This window comes from Urocampus carinirostris, chromosome 7 (genome assembly GCF_059441175.1).
Source record: "Urocampus carinirostris isolate Australia breed hairy pipefish chromosome 7, RoL_Ucar_1.0, whole genome shotgun sequence".
Taxonomy (NCBI): domain Eukaryota; kingdom Metazoa; phylum Chordata; class Actinopteri; order Syngnathiformes; family Syngnathidae; genus Urocampus; species Urocampus carinirostris.
This window is the reverse complement of record NC_142355.1, coordinates 34,387,083-34,404,110: the sequence shown is the minus strand read 5'-3', so window position 1 is coordinate 34,404,110 and position 17,028 is coordinate 34,387,083. Positions and strand designations below refer to the sequence as shown.

The 17,028-nt window shown below is 38.1% G+C and overlaps 1 protein-coding gene and 3 pseudogenes across 1 annotated transcript in view; all 4 read left to right on the top strand.

Moving 5' to 3' along the window:
• Nucleotides 1-137, top strand: LOC148363128 (U2 spliceosomal RNA; annotated as a pseudogene).
• A 239-nt stretch (nt 138-376) lies between these two features.
• On the top strand, nt 377-516 carry LOC148363127 (U2 spliceosomal RNA; annotated as a pseudogene).
• Nucleotides 517-770: 254 nt separating this feature from the next.
• LOC148363126 (U2 spliceosomal RNA) lies at nt 771-914 on the top strand (annotated as a pseudogene).
• A 605-nt stretch (nt 915-1,519) lies between these two features.
• peak1 (pseudopodium-enriched atypical kinase 1) overlaps nt 1,520-17,028 on the top strand; it is a 77,327-nt gene continuing 61,818 nt past the window's right edge. Inside the window, 1 exon segment of the mRNA XM_088340671.1 lies at nt 1,520-1,729. The gene's annotated coding sequence lies outside the window, so the exon portion shown is untranslated.

Here is a 17,028-nt window from a genome sequence, read left to right as displayed (position 1 = left end):
TTAGCTTGGCCTTTTGGCCGTGTGGCCCTTTGCCATGATCTTTGATTTTTGCAATCCGGAGTTGGAATAAGAGCTTGTTCTGTCCACTCCACGCATCGGCCCGGTATTGCAGTACCTCCGGGAACGGTGCATTCGCAATGATCGCAGCAAGGCTTTAGGGCTAGGACCTTAGCTTGGCCTTTTGGCTGAGAGTAAGTGTCCCGGCTCCTAGGCTTTGTAGCGTATTATGAACTGACCGATAACGGATAATGGATAATGAATAACGAAGATAGATCAATAACCCTTAAAACCCCCCCCCTCCATGTTTGAGCCTTGTTACAGGCAATGTCACCACTCATCGCAGCAAGCTTTATGCTCACTGCTAGGTCCTTAGCTTGGCCTTGCTTGGCCTTTTGATGCTAGGTCCTTAGCTTGGCCACTTTGATTTTTGCATTTTGGAGATGGAATATGAGCTTGCTCTGTCCACTCCACGCATCGGCCCGGTATTGCAGTACCTCCGGGAACGGTGCATTCGCAATGATCGCAGCAAGGCTTTAGGGCTAGGACCTTAGCTTGGCCTTTTGGCTGAGAGTAAGTGTCCCGGCTCCTAGGCTTTGTAGCGTATTATGAACTGACCGATAACGGATAATGGATAATGAATAACGAAGATAGATCAATAACCCTTAAAAACCCCAAAACCCCACTGTGTACTTTATATTCAGTGCCCAACAGCGTCTGCTTCACGGCCAGAAATATCTGGCCGTGGTTGTTGAACTGACCTGGCAGAGGAGATACCATCAGGTTAGCACGATTGGATTTATTGTAATTCCAATTAAGGCTTGATTTTTGCAATCCGGAGATGGAATAAGAGCTTGCTCTGTCCACTCCACGCATCAGCCCGGTATTGCAGTACCTCCGGGAACGGTGCATTCGCAATGATCGCAGCAAGGCTTTAAGGCTAGGACCTTAGCTTGGCCTTTTGGCTGAGAGTAAGAGTCCCGGCTCCTAGGCTTTGCAGCGTATTATGAACTGGCCGATAAAGGATAATGGATAATGAATAAAGAAGACAGAACAATAAGCCTTAAAAAATCCCCCCTCTGGTCGGGAAAAGAAGTTTGTTTCTGGAAACATTCAATCACGGGTGCGCGTTCACACGGCTCTCGTGGCTATTAGGCGTTTATCTAGCTTATCGTTAGCATGCTACTTTTACTATTATCAGGAGCATACTTTGAAACATTGCTTACCACGGTGATGACAAAAGTGTGGATTTCATTCATGTGTAGTTTTCTAAAACGTAAAAAAAACAACAACAATTAAAAAGCACGGTAAGCGAAATCAGTGATGTTAATTTGGGGCAAAAACAAAGTGCATTCTGGGTATCGTGTTTGGTTTTTAAATTGGTTTAAAATAGGTCAATATTTAATTTCACCGCAATACCTTAAATACTTAAATTTAAGTATTGAAAATACTTTAGTGGTTCAAGTTTGGTGCTTGAAACACTGAATTGCGGGTGCGCGTTCACGCGACTCTCATGGCCTGCCCAGGATCCCGGCGCGCGCGCGCTCCCGCGTCAGGCTGGTGGAGAATGCAGCGGCAGTTGTCGTTTCCACGCAGAAGAGAAACACGAGCGGACGTTCCGTGGACCAAAAAGCCCACCCGTATTAAAGCGGCACCGCTCCATGTCCTCGACTTTGGATTGCTTCTCCGGGCGGGCTCATCAACGGGACGGAAACCGCTAAACGTCGAGGAGGTAAGGAGGAAAAAAAAGTTAGCTTCACATGAAGAAAGCTCCAAGTCGCCTCGCCCGCCTCTTTTAAGTTACACTTTTTGCGAGTCGACAGCGGGATTAAATGTCCACATTCCTCGCGTGGACAAGTTCGTAAGCGGTTGTTGTGGAGCTACGTGACGTTTCCACCCCGATGTCTTGTCAGTACGGAGAGTATACATCGCTTATAAAGAGGACGGATGGTCTAATTTTAGTTCTTTAAATTCTTCTTTAACGTAAGTACAGTGGACCCCCGAGATACGACGTTAATCTGTTTTGAATTGGGGATCGTAAAATGAAAATTGGTCGTATAAGGGAGGATATACACTTATGGAAATTCGCTACCCCCCGTACCTCATTAAAAACATTAAAATAACTAACTAATATGTACTAAGTAATACTTCTACGCAATACTGAATGATTAAATAGCATAACTAAATATACATGCAAAAATATACACCTTGGAAGGGACATGGCTTAAGCTGGTAGAGTGGAATTAACTGGTATTTGCAGAAAGGGCAGGAGACAGCGACTAAATTTAAAACTGATATTAAAGTTCCCACTTGAGAGGATTGTCCCACCTTTAGACAACTTCACTGCTTTAATCCCTTTTTCATTCTTAATTAACGTAAGTACAGTAGACCTCCAGGATAAGATATTAATATGTTCTGAGAAACCCCAGCACCCACGATATAACATTAAACTATTAGAATAGTATATACTAAATAAATACCATTATAAATAAATGTACTTGTAAAGGGAAAAACGCAGTTTATGTACCTTTGGTGTGGCATGACTTGAGCTGGTACAATGAAGGTAATGGGTGGATGCAGAGAGTACAGGAAACGGCAAAATAAAATTAAAACTGATTTAAAAACGTCCACTTATGAGGGTTGTAATGCCTTTAGAATACTCCATTGATTTAACCCCATTTAATTCTTTATTTACTCAAGTACAGTGGAGCCCCGGGATAAAACATTAATCTGTTTTGAGTTTGGGATAAGAAGGTCAAATAATCGTATGATGATAATTAGCTAATGTGTTCCGTACTCCTAGTACCCAAGGATAAAAAACATAAAATAACAAAAAAGTGTATACCGAAAACTACTTTTACATAATATAAATTTGCATGATCACCTAACGTATTGTAAATAAATACATTTAAAGGAGAAATTAAATTATATTTACCTTTTGGCGCGGCGGTACTTGAGCTGGTAAGTGGAGTTTGTGGGTGGATGCAATGTGGGGAAGATACAGCCGGTTCGAATTAAAACTGATTTTAAAACTTCCACTTGTGTTGGGACCTTCAAAGTCTCTGTTGTTTTAATTATCTTCTAATTCCTAAAAACCATCAATCATCAATTGGTTACAGCCATATTCCTTAGGAAGGGTAATAATGTGTGTGCTCTCTTCGTATAATTAGGATAACTGCGAGCTGTGTTTCCCTGGTTATCATCTTTTTGCTTTTCTCTTTAGCAAGTCTAGGAACCTATAGCTAATAAAACCGGTACAAAAATACAGTATTGAATCTCACTAACATGCCAAGTCCTTAAGAAGCACATAAGATTCCATACTGAACGAATAGAGAAAGGCATTGTGGGAAGTAGTTCAGCTAATACTATAAAACTCGTCATACACACATACACTGCAAAGTTTGAATTGTCTTTGTTTTTGGGGCTTCTGAAATAATTTGTTTTTCATTTTGTATGGTGGCGAAAATGCTGTAACTAGGTGGTCAAAAAACATGGGAATGTGAAAATATCATAAGGTAGGGACGCCATAACACAACAATCTACTGTTTGTATAAAATATTTTTTATTTATTTTTTGGGGGGGCTTTTTCCCCAACATTTAATGGAAATTTTGTTATAAGCAATAGACAAATTGGATTGTTTTTCAATAAAATTTGAATCTGGACTGGATCAAGATGAAAGTCTGTGTGACTTATACAGCCTCTGACACTGCACACATATGGCGAGTCTGGTTAAAATCAAATAAGACCCATCGTAAGCAACTCAACCGGCACTAAGAAACTTGAAATTTCCCCAGCAAGTCTTGATCAAATCTGGATAAATCACGGTTTGCATATAGAAAATACGAACGAGTAGATGTGAGCTCAGTGGGCAATGTGTTTGTGAAAGTCATTTGATTTTTATCATCTCTAAAACTTTTTAGCAAATGCATTTTAAGCCCCGTTTATTGGAAACAGACAGTGACTTCAATGATATACGACATGTTTGTGCGTTCACATCTGGCTCCAGTTCATGCTGTTCTTTTCAGGGATGCACAAAAATGATCAGGCCGATGGTTATTGAACCAATATTGGCCAACTATTAGGTCGAGGATATCGGCCTTATAGGAAAAATAAAGACCCCATAAGTAGTCATTTGATGACTCATTATAATATTCATATCAGTTGACATTACTTGTTGAAGGATTAGAATTATTATGTTCGACATCAGAATATGTTTTGATTTCCTGTTGGAAGTATTAGCTCAACTTGGTTGTGTCTCCTCTCTACCTCTTCATAATGTGTGCGAGGCCCTGGAGAGTCCTGATATATGGTCACTTGCTGCCATCCTATAATATCAAATCAGCCAAAACTACTTATTAGAAATATTCTAAGCATGTTCCTCATGATAATATAATTTTGATTTTCTACAGAAAAGTAGCAGAATTTGGTCATGACTCTTCTCTAACTCTTCATAAAGTGTGCAAGGCATCTTAGAGCTTGGCTATTATCAGTTACATTGCTCAGCTTTTAGTATTGTAATTGCTTCTGGACATTAGCACGCACATTGAGTTTTGTTTTGACATATCTTTTTTGTTTTTGTTTTGTTTTTTTGAAGGCACACCAAAGTGTGTTTGCGAGACTACAATTATAGATTACAAATTAATAAATTAGATATGAAGACACATTGTTCAATCCAAGTGACAAACTGTGAAAAATACTGTATATATCTTGCCAATTGCATTGGAAAAACATGTACTCAGATCTTCTTTATCAACTATTTTGGAATTTGTGTTGCTGCCTAATGATATTGCACTTTTTTTTATTACACTTTTTTTCAATGCACTATTATTTCAATGCATTATTGTTACAACTAGTTGTCTCCAAGCACTTCCTTGTAAATATTGTTTCCTGTTTATCCTGACATTCTTTTTTCTTATTTTTTCTTTTAAGTCTTTATTATATGTTTGCCCTCATTGCAATGCTCACTCCATTGTTATCAATGACAATAAAGACAATTCTATTCATCACAATCCAATTGACAGCAGCCCGACCAATTCCACAATTGATAGCGACACATTGTGTTACTTTTCTGAACTAGACTTACTCAAACTATAGAAGAAAGACATGATTTAACTTAATGAGCCATCGGACTTTTGATAAACAAATTAATGTTTGTACGATGTCGCCTATCATTGGAAAGCTTAAACTCTTGGGATTCAAGATATGATGACCATTTTAAAATATATGAAACATTCGTATAGTTATTGTGATGTATATAAACTAATAATGTGTACAGTTAAGACAATGCCACTTAATAAGAATGAGTGATATATTTTTTCTAAGCCTATGTGTGACGACTGTACATATTAGAGCACTTGTATAATGTTTACTAGTGACATATTTTCACATCATGAATACACCTTCTGTAATATTTATGTCAATGTTATGGCGCTCATCACTATCTTGTCATTGCAGTGTTTCCCATACGTAGGAATGTTCTGTCAGGCTGCCAGGGTTTAATTGATCCTGCCAGAGTCTCATTACTTGTATTGTAAAAAAAAAGATCATATTTTAGTCAATCAAAATAACTCTTAGATTTGCGATCATTTATATAATATAAATGATCGCTAACACCTTGTGTGAATTTGTGCTACGTATCTCTATCAAAAGATGCAAAGATGACATTCGGTTGTTGCTGTGTTTGTTCTGACCCACCTGCACTGTGACTAGACGGCTGGCTAAAATGTGACATTGAAGAGCGTGGCGTTTTCCCTAATTTGAAAACTTAAACTTTCAGCCACCAAAAAAAAAGGTTTAGCTTTGAGCGCTCCGCACAGGAAACCTGCTCGGCGCCTCACTGCTGGCACTTTCTACACTGTATAAAAACTTCCCTTGAAAGCAATTAGAAACCTTTTTCTCAGAGAAGGAAAACACTAGTATAATGGCAATATGAGAATTACATTCAATTCCATTTGAAACTCATACAGGTAATTTTGTCTGTTGACATGCCGATATGATACCTTAAAATAGTACAGAATCGGATTGGATCAACTATTTTTAGTCTAATTACATGACGAGCAGATTTGAACTCCTGTTAAGTCTTCAATGATATGTGGGTGTGACTTGTTTTCTGTGTCATTGCCTTTATAACTAGTGTGTTTATGATTCAAATGTTTACAAGGGCACACATTCATCATAGATCAAGTTTCCTGATTCTGCTCTAAAAACACCAGAATGATACATTTGAATTCATAAGGTACACAGTTTTATTTCGGGAATCATGCCCACAGACACCCACCAAGGTCTCACAATATTTTATGAGAACGTTGCATTTAAGTTATTAACAGGTTAGGTTAGTACCAGACAAAATATTGATCGATAGATTCAAGCCAAGCTCTATTCTCTCCAACATAGCTTTTTGGAGACATGTTAACTGGATAATATCATTGTCAACAAAGACACAGTGGTCAGCCATTGTTTCCTCCTCACCTACAGAAAGAAGACCACAACGCTGTTGACATTTGAAAACCTCTCCCGCAAGCTATGTGAAGTAAACAACTTGTTGGAATTGTTTTGCTGGATTGTTGCAACGTGAACGTGCTCGACATTCTTTGCGGCAAACGCCGGCCAGATCGTTCTCCGCGGCGATATTTGAGTTTCATTTGATTCGTGGCTTCTTTGAGTGACAGCAACGCATTTGTGGTCGGCACTTTACGTATGAATGCTTCCAGCATTTGCCGGTGTGATATGCAGCACGGGTACTTGGCACTGTACACGTTTGCATGGCTCCTTTTTGTTTGGCTCACATCGACTCAGCTGAATTCACCGCACTTTCTGTTTCAATAGTTAGATAAGAATGTTTATTACATTATAATTTGTTGCACAATAATTTACTTGAGTTCTGTGGATAACTATTTAACAGACACGAGACCTATATTTCTAACAACACTATTTTTTTAATGAAAACTACATTTTTGTTTTTTTTTTCCCCTGAAAATATTCAGTTGATCAGCCTTAGGAAAGAGTGTTATCTTAAGAAATTACTGTAATCCCTTGCTACTTTGTGCTTTGCACTTTACAGCCTCAGTGCATTGTCCGGTCGAAATATATTCCGTGATCCATTATCCTGATTGCATATTGCTGCGTCCATTAAAAAGTGAATTTCACCCGTAAGGCCATGCATGATACATTATCCATATTTGTTTTTATTCTAGTTGATGGCAACCAATATTTTCTAATTAACACTTTATGATAATAATAATAATAATAATAATGCATTTTATTTATGAGCCACATCATTAATCAAATTATCCAAACTTCAACTAATTTTCCACATCAAAACGGAAAGAGTGAAAAGAAAACATGTTTCCCATCTACAACTAATACATTTATCGACTAAAGAATTGACAGTTTAATTGAACATCTGGCCCAAAGTGCAATCATAATTTATACATTTTTGGCGTTGACACCGGCAGTCGATGCTTTTTCAGTTGACGGTGGTTATGTGTGGGTTGCCAATGAAATAACAAACCAAGTGTCATACGACCCCTCAACTTCTGACCTCTCCCCCCATGCTGGACTAAAGTCTGGCAACAGGTGTAACCCTGAGGTGAAGTAGTGCTTTTTCACACACACAAATGAGATAGCAGTGTTATTCACTTATCTCCTAATACGTCTGAAAGCCCCAGTATGTATTATGTATCGACCCCAGTGGTGTAAAATACTTTATTTAAACCAAACACAAATGATTCAACTAGTAAACAAAAACACCTGTACATGATTGTTTTGAGAAATTTGCAATGATACACAAGTTGAGATGATCTTTGAAGAGGTTTTGGCCATCATATTACTATTACGGAAGTCTGAATGGCTTACCATACACAGTTTAGCCACACATTTGATAATTGCCAAGTCACTTCATTTAGGCATTTTCTACTTTCCCCCCCCACTGTTTCCATTTCTAGCCACTCATGTTAGCCAATTGGCTGCAAGCTGTTGCTTGTCGTTAGCCACTATTGCTATTATTAGCTGCTCTTGCTTTTGGTCAAGCAAGTAAACTGCTGAGTACAGTGATTTAGCGTACCGAAGGTTTAAAAATTCTGGTTAGTTGTCTTTTTAGTGGCTTCTCGTCCAACCATATTTACCAGCTTAAATCAACAATAGTTTTTTGCTCTTTTTCTGCTGCTCTTATTCAGTAGCTTATCCTTGTAATGGCTAAAGTTAGCCACTTATACCAGCTCGGACCAACCCCAACTATTGACTCTTTTCAGCTGCTCTTGGTGTAACCAACTCGCTCAGTCTCCTGTTTCTCGCTGGAGGGGATTAATGCAAGCTTTTATGTCCTTTCACTGGCTGAAACTCATTTTTGCTGACCCGAAAAAATTATTGAAGAAGGCTTGTTAATTTTTTTGGTATCCTTCGGACTGTAAACATGAGCCAAAGTTCAGCTAAAAACTAACAAAAATATGAAAGCCGAAGCTAGGAACCCAGCTTCATCTTTGAATTCAAGTCCAACTCGAGTTTCTTTGCTTCACACTGATGTAACAGAATATGACATTGGGTTTGACTTTTCAAAGGGGCTCGGTTTTAGACTTGTCATGCAGAGTTTACGCGTCCCTCAGAAGTGGCATGGCAGTTTAGGGTAATGTTTCTCAGAGAGAGAAATATGGTTGATGGAATAGATCACAGTGGCACTTTAATTTCATCAAATTTGACGACCGCTGGTTGCGCGTTTTGATCCGGGACAAGGGGACGCCTCTCATCTTCTCTGCTTCGTTCGGTTTGACAAATGTGTTCTTGCCTGCTTAGTCATGACCTTCCAATGTGGTCCCATTCAAGTCAAGTGGCACTTTAATTCGGGTCACTGCAGTCCTTAGTGTTTTATTTTATTTTTTGTAAGCAACAGTAGGGATAAATGGTAGTTACTCTACTAGATTGGACCCCGGGATACGACATTATTCTGTTTTAAGGTGGCGATCGCAAAGTAATATTGTTGTATGACGGGTACAGAAAATCTATGGTAATGAGTTAATGCGATCCAAACTCTCAGAACCACAGGTAAAAACATTAACATTTCATATGATCAAATCATGTTAAAAATCAATATAAAGGCAAAAGGAAGGGGTCTTAAACTTTTGTACACCTTGACTTTGGAATTAGTAGGTGAATTCAGCGGGTAATCGTGGGTGGAGCACGGTCATAGCATGTTATGCGCCTGTATCGCGGTGTTATTACGTGAAATTAGCATGTTACGCGTATGACGGTCAAACGCCTTTCTCCGCGTATATACAGCGCGATTTGCCGAGCACACGTCAGTTGTGCTCGAGACGTCAAGGGGGTGAACATGGATCCCCGTCAGCGTAGTGACCTCGTCTTAATCCATTTTTATTTCTTGACATTTCTTTTCATTTCATAACAAGATAATAAAATAAAAATGAAAAACTATTACAATAATAACATATTGGCTTCTTCGGTGCCATAGCTTGAAATCTTGATCTTCACGGGACTGTGTCTTGAGCGGTTATGATTTCTACAGCCCGGTGTTATGCCGAGAAATGCATCCCTGCCGAGATTTGCATCGCCTCGCTACTACAACCACTTTTACCTCGTTTTATCTCACTTTTAGGGAATGTAATGGTGAACATATAACCAAATCCACTTCGTCTTGCATTTGTTGGGAATGTAATACAACATAAACCATTCCGTCTTTGTTTTTGTTGTGAACGTAATCGAACGGTAATGCACACCGTATATAAATCACTTTTGAGAACTGTTATGCACTCTACCGTAAAGCTTATTATGCAGAAATAAGCTTTATGGTAGAGTGCATAACAGTTTCAATACGAGCGATTTGAATAGAAAAAGGCAAAATAAACATGTTACCTGCTCAAAAGTGATTTGTATACGGCTTGCATTACCGTTCGATTACATTCACAACAAATACAAAGACGGAATGGTTTAAGTTGTATTACATTCCCAACAAATGCAAGACGAAGTGGTTTTGGTTATATGTTCGCCATTAAATTCCCTAAAAGTGATATAAAAGTGAGATAAAACGAGGTAAAAGTGGTTGTAGTAGCGAGGGGATGCAAATCTCGGCAAGGATGCATTTCTCGGCATAACGCCGGCTCGGCAGCTTTTATACCCGTGGTCCACACGAGAAAATGACGCGAAAATGACGCGATGAGGAAGCGGAACAGTCGCCGGCGTCTGTTTTGCGGGCATACCACCGATGGACAGCGGGTTGGCCAATTTTGCGCATTTTCCATCGCGGGCCACCACGGGCAAAAAAAAAAAACGCAAAATTTTACCCGCGATATAGACGCAAACGGCTGTGTGACCGGCCCCTAATAGCAGACAGGTATTGTAGAAACATAGAGCACGTGACTCCCACTGTCATACACATTATCACCGCAAAGTTTACATTTTGAAAGTCATTGGGAATTTAATATAATAAGTTATTTACGTCGTATAGTGAGGAAAATGCCGTAACAAGGGGTTCCACAAACAATGTATTCCACATTGTAACATGAAAACATCCCAAGGTTGTGTCCCAGGCGTCTACTGTTATTTGTAAAAACTATATATTTTAGTTTTTGTAGCAATTTAGTGTATTAGCCTTCCATAATTTTTGCACTCATAGCAAAGGAAAATTAGCTACTCCTTACCCTACTATCAGCATGCCATTCTCATGTATTCATTTTTAAAGTTGTGGGGTTGTTTCATATCTCGATCCAGTCCACTACTGTATGTGTCGCTCAACTCTGCCGTGCCGCTGTCCGGGCAATTACCTCAGATGAGACTAATGAATTGACTTTGGTTTTAAAGCTACTGCGCTCTCCCCTCACTCCCTCATCAAACTTGTCCTTTCATCAAAGCGTGCGATTTGAAAGTGTGTCCTGCTGGTGAGGCGCGCAGAGTTCAACCATTCATTGCAGAAAGAAACAACTTCATCGGTGAAAGCTGTCGGGGTTTCTCTCTCCTTCAAAGCCGAACTGCATCTGCGGGATAAAGTCTGCCTGACGTCATCGTTGTCCTTTGGGATTTATGAAACAAAAAGTGGATCCTCTGCCAGAGGTGACACCAAGGCCTTTTTGGATAACTGGGATTATAGATGACTTTTAAGACCGCTCACCTGTCTCTCCTCTCAATGCTTGTAAAAGGTAACGTGATGTTGTGGTTACGAGGTAATTGATGAGGCTCATGGCAGACATTACGGTGACTCTTTTCAAAGTCGAAATGATGATAAAATGGCAGTGCAGTTGATATTGGTCTCCAGAAGCTGGATTTTATCGGTTATTGGTATCGATAGGAAAAAAGCAGTAATTGCGCATCGCTTTTAAAAATTACATTTTGGCTCTTGTCGAACCGAAAATGTCAATCTTTACGTTCGGGTCAAGCTTCTCTCTCGCTGACTTTTTTTTAAACAAGTGTGTGTTTATATAATTTCGCTTACTGTACTATTGTAAAATCAATTCAAATGACTCCATATTGTCTTTTAATCCAACCATCATTGTTTTTCTGTCTGTCTCCACCACTCCCTCCACAAGTTCCACACCAGGTTTTAAGAACGTACTGCTGCCTTGGTTTATGGCCCAATTTACAGACGGCCTTAATATTTTCCCATCAACTCTTAAAAAATCTGCCAATGATGGAAAATTGTCGGTTAATGTTACCTTTGCAGACAAAAATATGAAATATGTAAATGTTTACACGGTCTTGTTTAACTTGTGTCACAAAATACAGGCTTTAATTCATTATCATAAATCGCCTCGCCTCACCTCCTTCCGAATCCCAACAAATAAAATGTGAAATTTTGGGGTTTGCTTCGGGCTCAGTCCTGCAAAAAAAGTTAATTAGTCGTGCTCTGCCTGGATCTGGCTTTATCATCTGCTGACCTGTGTCAGGTCGAGCTTGATTTTTTTTCTTTTTTAATTTTTATTTTTAGGCCCGATCTTACCACAAATCTTATAATCGATATTGTGCTGCAGTTTTTTAAATTTAACATTTTTCCATGCCAACATCTGAGCAATCATGACCTAGTTTATCACAAGCACTGGAATACTTGCCGCATTTGCAGTCACTGGAAGACCACAATACATGCAGAATTTCTGAGAAGCGCCTCACACTCCATCTATAGCTATCTCATTTTGGATCTTTTGCAACAGTAGTCCATCAAAATGCAAATGAAGAACCGCTTGAGGTTTATTTGTAGCCCTTTTCAACAAAACCAAACAAGGCATAGAAAAAGGAGTGAAAATAACAGTTTAGCATAAGAATATTTATATTGTCACCTCATATTGTATTTTTATTTTCATTTACATTTACAATAACAGGATGGAGCTTTGGTAAACAGGTCTCCAAAGAAGTAGTGTTGGTGACACGAGAGCTTGACGTTCTCATAGATATCTGCTGGAAGTAATCATGGGCTTGTTTACAATATAAAAATACGTCACTTAGGTACATTATATAAGTGCTCTGATGCATTTTGTCACACATGCCTTGGCTGAGAAAAATATGTCACTGGATACCAAAAAGATACCAAAAATTATGACTGTATCCAATGGCATTAACATTTTTTGCAATGTTTCCAGCTTGACAAGCAAAATCACATACAAGGTCAACATTCATTATCTTGCTAGCTCTGGGCAGAGCTATGAATATGTATAATTTGTTGAGACTAAAAGACTAGAATTATTTGGATCAGGATAATGCAGTAATTCCAAACCACATAATTTAATCCAAGATTATATAGTATTTGGTAATCATGAAGCAAAAATTACATTAGTGGAGTGGTAAAACCTTGAATTGTAAGCATTTTTGGCAGCAGGTCTATTTTTTCACAGCTATGAATTCAATGACTTTTTATAATACAGTAATCCCTTGGTTATTGCGGTTAATGGGGACCAAAACCACCCGCGAAAAGTGAAAATCTGCGAAGTAGCGACGCCCCTTCAAAAATGCTTAAAAAAAATACAATAAAAAATATATATATATATATTATTTTATTTTATTATTATTTTTTTTTTTTCAGACCCGCAAAGCTCTGAACCCGCAAACGTGGAACCGCGAAGTAGCGACGCCCCTTCAAAAATGCTTAAAAAAAATAATATATATATATATATATATATATATATATATATATATATATATATATTTTTTTTAAAATTTTTAATTATTATTTTTTATACCCGCAAAGCACTGAACCCGCGAACATGGAACCGCGAAGTAGCGACTCCCCTTCAAAAATGGGGCGGCAGTAGCTCAGGAGGTAGAGCGCTCGTCTTGGGATCAAGGGACCCCAGTTCGAATCCCGGCTCGTCCGTGTTACATGTCGAAGTGTCCTGGGGTAAGACACTGAACCCCTAATACCCCTAATAAGCAGGTTAGCGCCTTACATGGCTGCGAGGCCGCTATTGGGAAATGTGGAGCACATTGTAAAGCGCTTTGGGAAGTCATTGACTTGAAAAGCGCTATATAAATGCAGATCATTTCATTTCAAAAATGCTTTAAAAAAAAAAAATATATATATATATTTTTTTTTTCAATTTAAAAAAAAATATTTTATTTTATTATTATTATTTTTTAGACCCGCGAAGCTCTGAACCCGCGAACGTGGAAGTAGCGAGGTCCCACTGTACATACAGTCTAACGTTAGCACTCACATTCCAAAGATATGCATTCTTAGTGTTACAGATTACAAGTACATGCAGATATGTCCGACAACTAGTGTATGGTTTATACATCGCTTTTTATTGCATGTGTAGTCTACACAATGGGAATTAAATCTAGGTCATTTGTTTAGGATAATTATTTTTCCAAATGGTGATCAAATTCTAAATGTCAACGTATAATACAAAAATCAGTGATTGGTTATGCTTAAAACAAGCTGAAAGGTCACTTTGTTAGTGAAGCTAATCACATTTTAAAACACGTTGAAGGAAAAACCCCAATAATTTTACATATTTTATTTTGGAAGAAGTTGGGAAGGAACAGGGTGGCATTTCGATTTATCAACAGGGTTTTGGGCCGATGCACAAATGAGTTACTGAGTCATAACTGTGTTTATTCCAAAGGGACAACATGTTGTTGTAAATTCAATTTTTTTAAGACATGGCACAGAATTCTCAATGTTTTTTTAAAATATAGCCTGCAGTTAACAAAAAACGATCAGTATCGGTTTGCCAAAGCAGGGTGTTCTCTGTATCCGTAGGGGAGAAAAAGTTGTTGCACATCCTTTGTTTCTCCTACGAGTTACAGTTTCTGTTGTGCCTTACCCAGCATGCTCTTGTGGTTTTCACCTGTTTCTATGAAAAATACATATCAACGACATAACTTTAAAATAGATTGTAATATGGTTGCTACATTTGATTAATTAGGTTCCCTCTGTCTGCATCAGTATTTTCATATTTATCCAGGGTTCCTACGGAGCCCTAAAAGTCTTAAAAGGCATCGTTCTAAAAATAGCGCCTAAATGGGCATTGAAATGTCTTGAATCCAATTTTCTAAAGTCTCAGAAACGTGAACACATTAATAAGATTTTATATTTGTTTGAACTGAAAATATTTGTAAAAAAAAGTCATCTATCATGTGCCATGATAAAAAATACAAAAGGTACTTAAATAATATAGAAATAAAAATGCTTCATGAATGTAGCAGAAGAGTTTTATGGAATTAGTAGTTATTTGACAGTTTTGACTAAGGATCCATAATCTACTTTAAACATCCTTTTTATTTTTCTTGTTTTCCATGACTAAAACTTTGGAGAGTGCTAGGTTTTTCAGATGGAAAGTTTTCAACTTGACCAAAATGTGCTTTAAAATTTAAAAAAAAAAATGTTTGTTTAAAATTGCCACTTATTTATGTGGGTTTTTGGGGGGGGTTCATTTGTGTTTTGTTTTTTGTTGACTTAGTCTTAAATCGATGTCAAAAGGCATTTAAAAAAGTAAATGGTCTGCATTTATATAGTGCTTTACAAGTCAATGAAGACCTCCCAAAGCGCTTTACAATATGCTTCACACTTACCCATTCACACACACACACACACCCATAGGGAGTCGGCCATGCAAGGTGCCTACCTGCTTATTGGGGGCATTAGGGATTCAGTGTCTTCGACATATAACACGGAGGAGCCAAGAATCGAACATGCGACCTTTTGATCCCAAGATGAGAGCTCTACCTCCTGAGCTAATGTCTTGAATTACCTCAACTTAAGCTGTAGGAAACTGGTTATTCATTTCTATTTATTTACTACTAATGTGTACCGCTAAGTCAATGCCACTTGATAAGAAGGAGTGATATATTTTTCTTTGCCAAGGCATTTGTGACCTTGGAGCACTTGGATGCTGAGAGTCGTTATATTTTAACATCATGAACACACCCATAAGTATATGCGCTATCTGCTGTATCTACATTTCAGTCATAGTTATTTCTGGCAAAGTATTAATCAATTGATTTGCAGAAACTCCCATCACACAAAAAGATGATTAAACAAAACTCGGCACACATTGTGACCCATTCCACAGCTAAATCAGGCTTAAGGATTGATTGTCTCTTGAGGATAAGACAATGACTAAATGACGTGTTTGTCTGAGAATGTCAAGTAGGTCTATGCACATGAATAATGATGGACTTGATTTAGAACAACGCTTTGCAGAATCGATACATCGACTCCAACGCTTTGTTGATGTTGATTTGGCGTTTGCAGGTTGGGTGTCCTGCCCGGAGATTGGCATCTGGCCACTGGCCGCTGAGTGGTGAGGGTTTCAGCTAAGTAGCACGGGTGATCCGGGGGACTGACTGACAGGAACAGTGGTCATGCAATAACAAACCAACATGCGCTGGGGTTTGCAAACAAGTCTACAGCAAGCAAAATCTTGCGATTGCTTTGACTAAAGACGAAATATTGTTTTTCTTGTGTGTTGGGTATCTTCAATTGCTTGCTGAAAATAAACCCTCACTTGTTTTGGTTTTTGGGAAGGCCTAAAGCAGTGGTCCACCTCCACATTTTGTCCAGCCCCCTAAACCATACCGGAGAGCGTTCTGATTTGTATTTTATTACCTAAAAAGAACTCAGTCCAAGTGTGCATTTTTGGTTTAAACAGGATTTAGTCCAGGGTTGCGGCAGTGAGAGCCCAGAATTCTTATCACTGGACTACCAGTAATATAATTGAAAAGGCATTGGAATCATCTAGGTCTGCAACTGACGATTATTTTAATGATGAATCGGTCAATTATTCTTTCGATGAATGGGTGAGTACAATTTGTTAAAAGAAACACAATTTTAATGTCGTCCTGTATTCAAATATTGAAGTTTTGGATAGATAGAAATAGTGCACAAAAAACACAATATTTTATCATTTAAAACAATAAAAAAGTGTTTGACAGATATCTTGACAATACTTAAAATACATACAAATGTGTTCAAGTCAATGAACACCTCCTAAAGCACTTTACAATGTGCTTCACACTTACCCATCCACACACACACTAACACACCAATACGGAGTCAGCCATGCAAGGCGCCTACCTGCTTATTGGGGGCATCACACTACTTTAATTCGCGGTACCAGAAACAGATGTTTACACAATGGAGTAAACAGAAAGTCGTCCTAGAAGATATAAATAAAAGCAAAAAAGCACGACTAGGTTAACATCTCTTTGGCATTTCTGATAATAAATCAGACATTTAACGACATTAAAGTAATATATTGTAAATTTTATGTTTGTATTGTATTCATTTTTAACCATCGTCCAACGTTCTTCACTTACAATGCTTTGTTTGAGATGAAAAAAGGTGAGACATATTTTACATCCTTTTCAATCTAAAATTAGGGGTACACGTTAGACACGAATTCTTGTTATACACGAATAAATATCTTAGCTCCTCCTCTGCATCATTTGCATATTTTTTCTTATTTTAGCTACTAACTTGTACATTTAAGATAATGTCACTTTGAAAGAATGACTGATATATTTTTCTTAGCCAAGCCAGGCGTGACACTAAGCATCAGAGCACTTGTATAAAATGAAGAATTTACATATTTTCACAT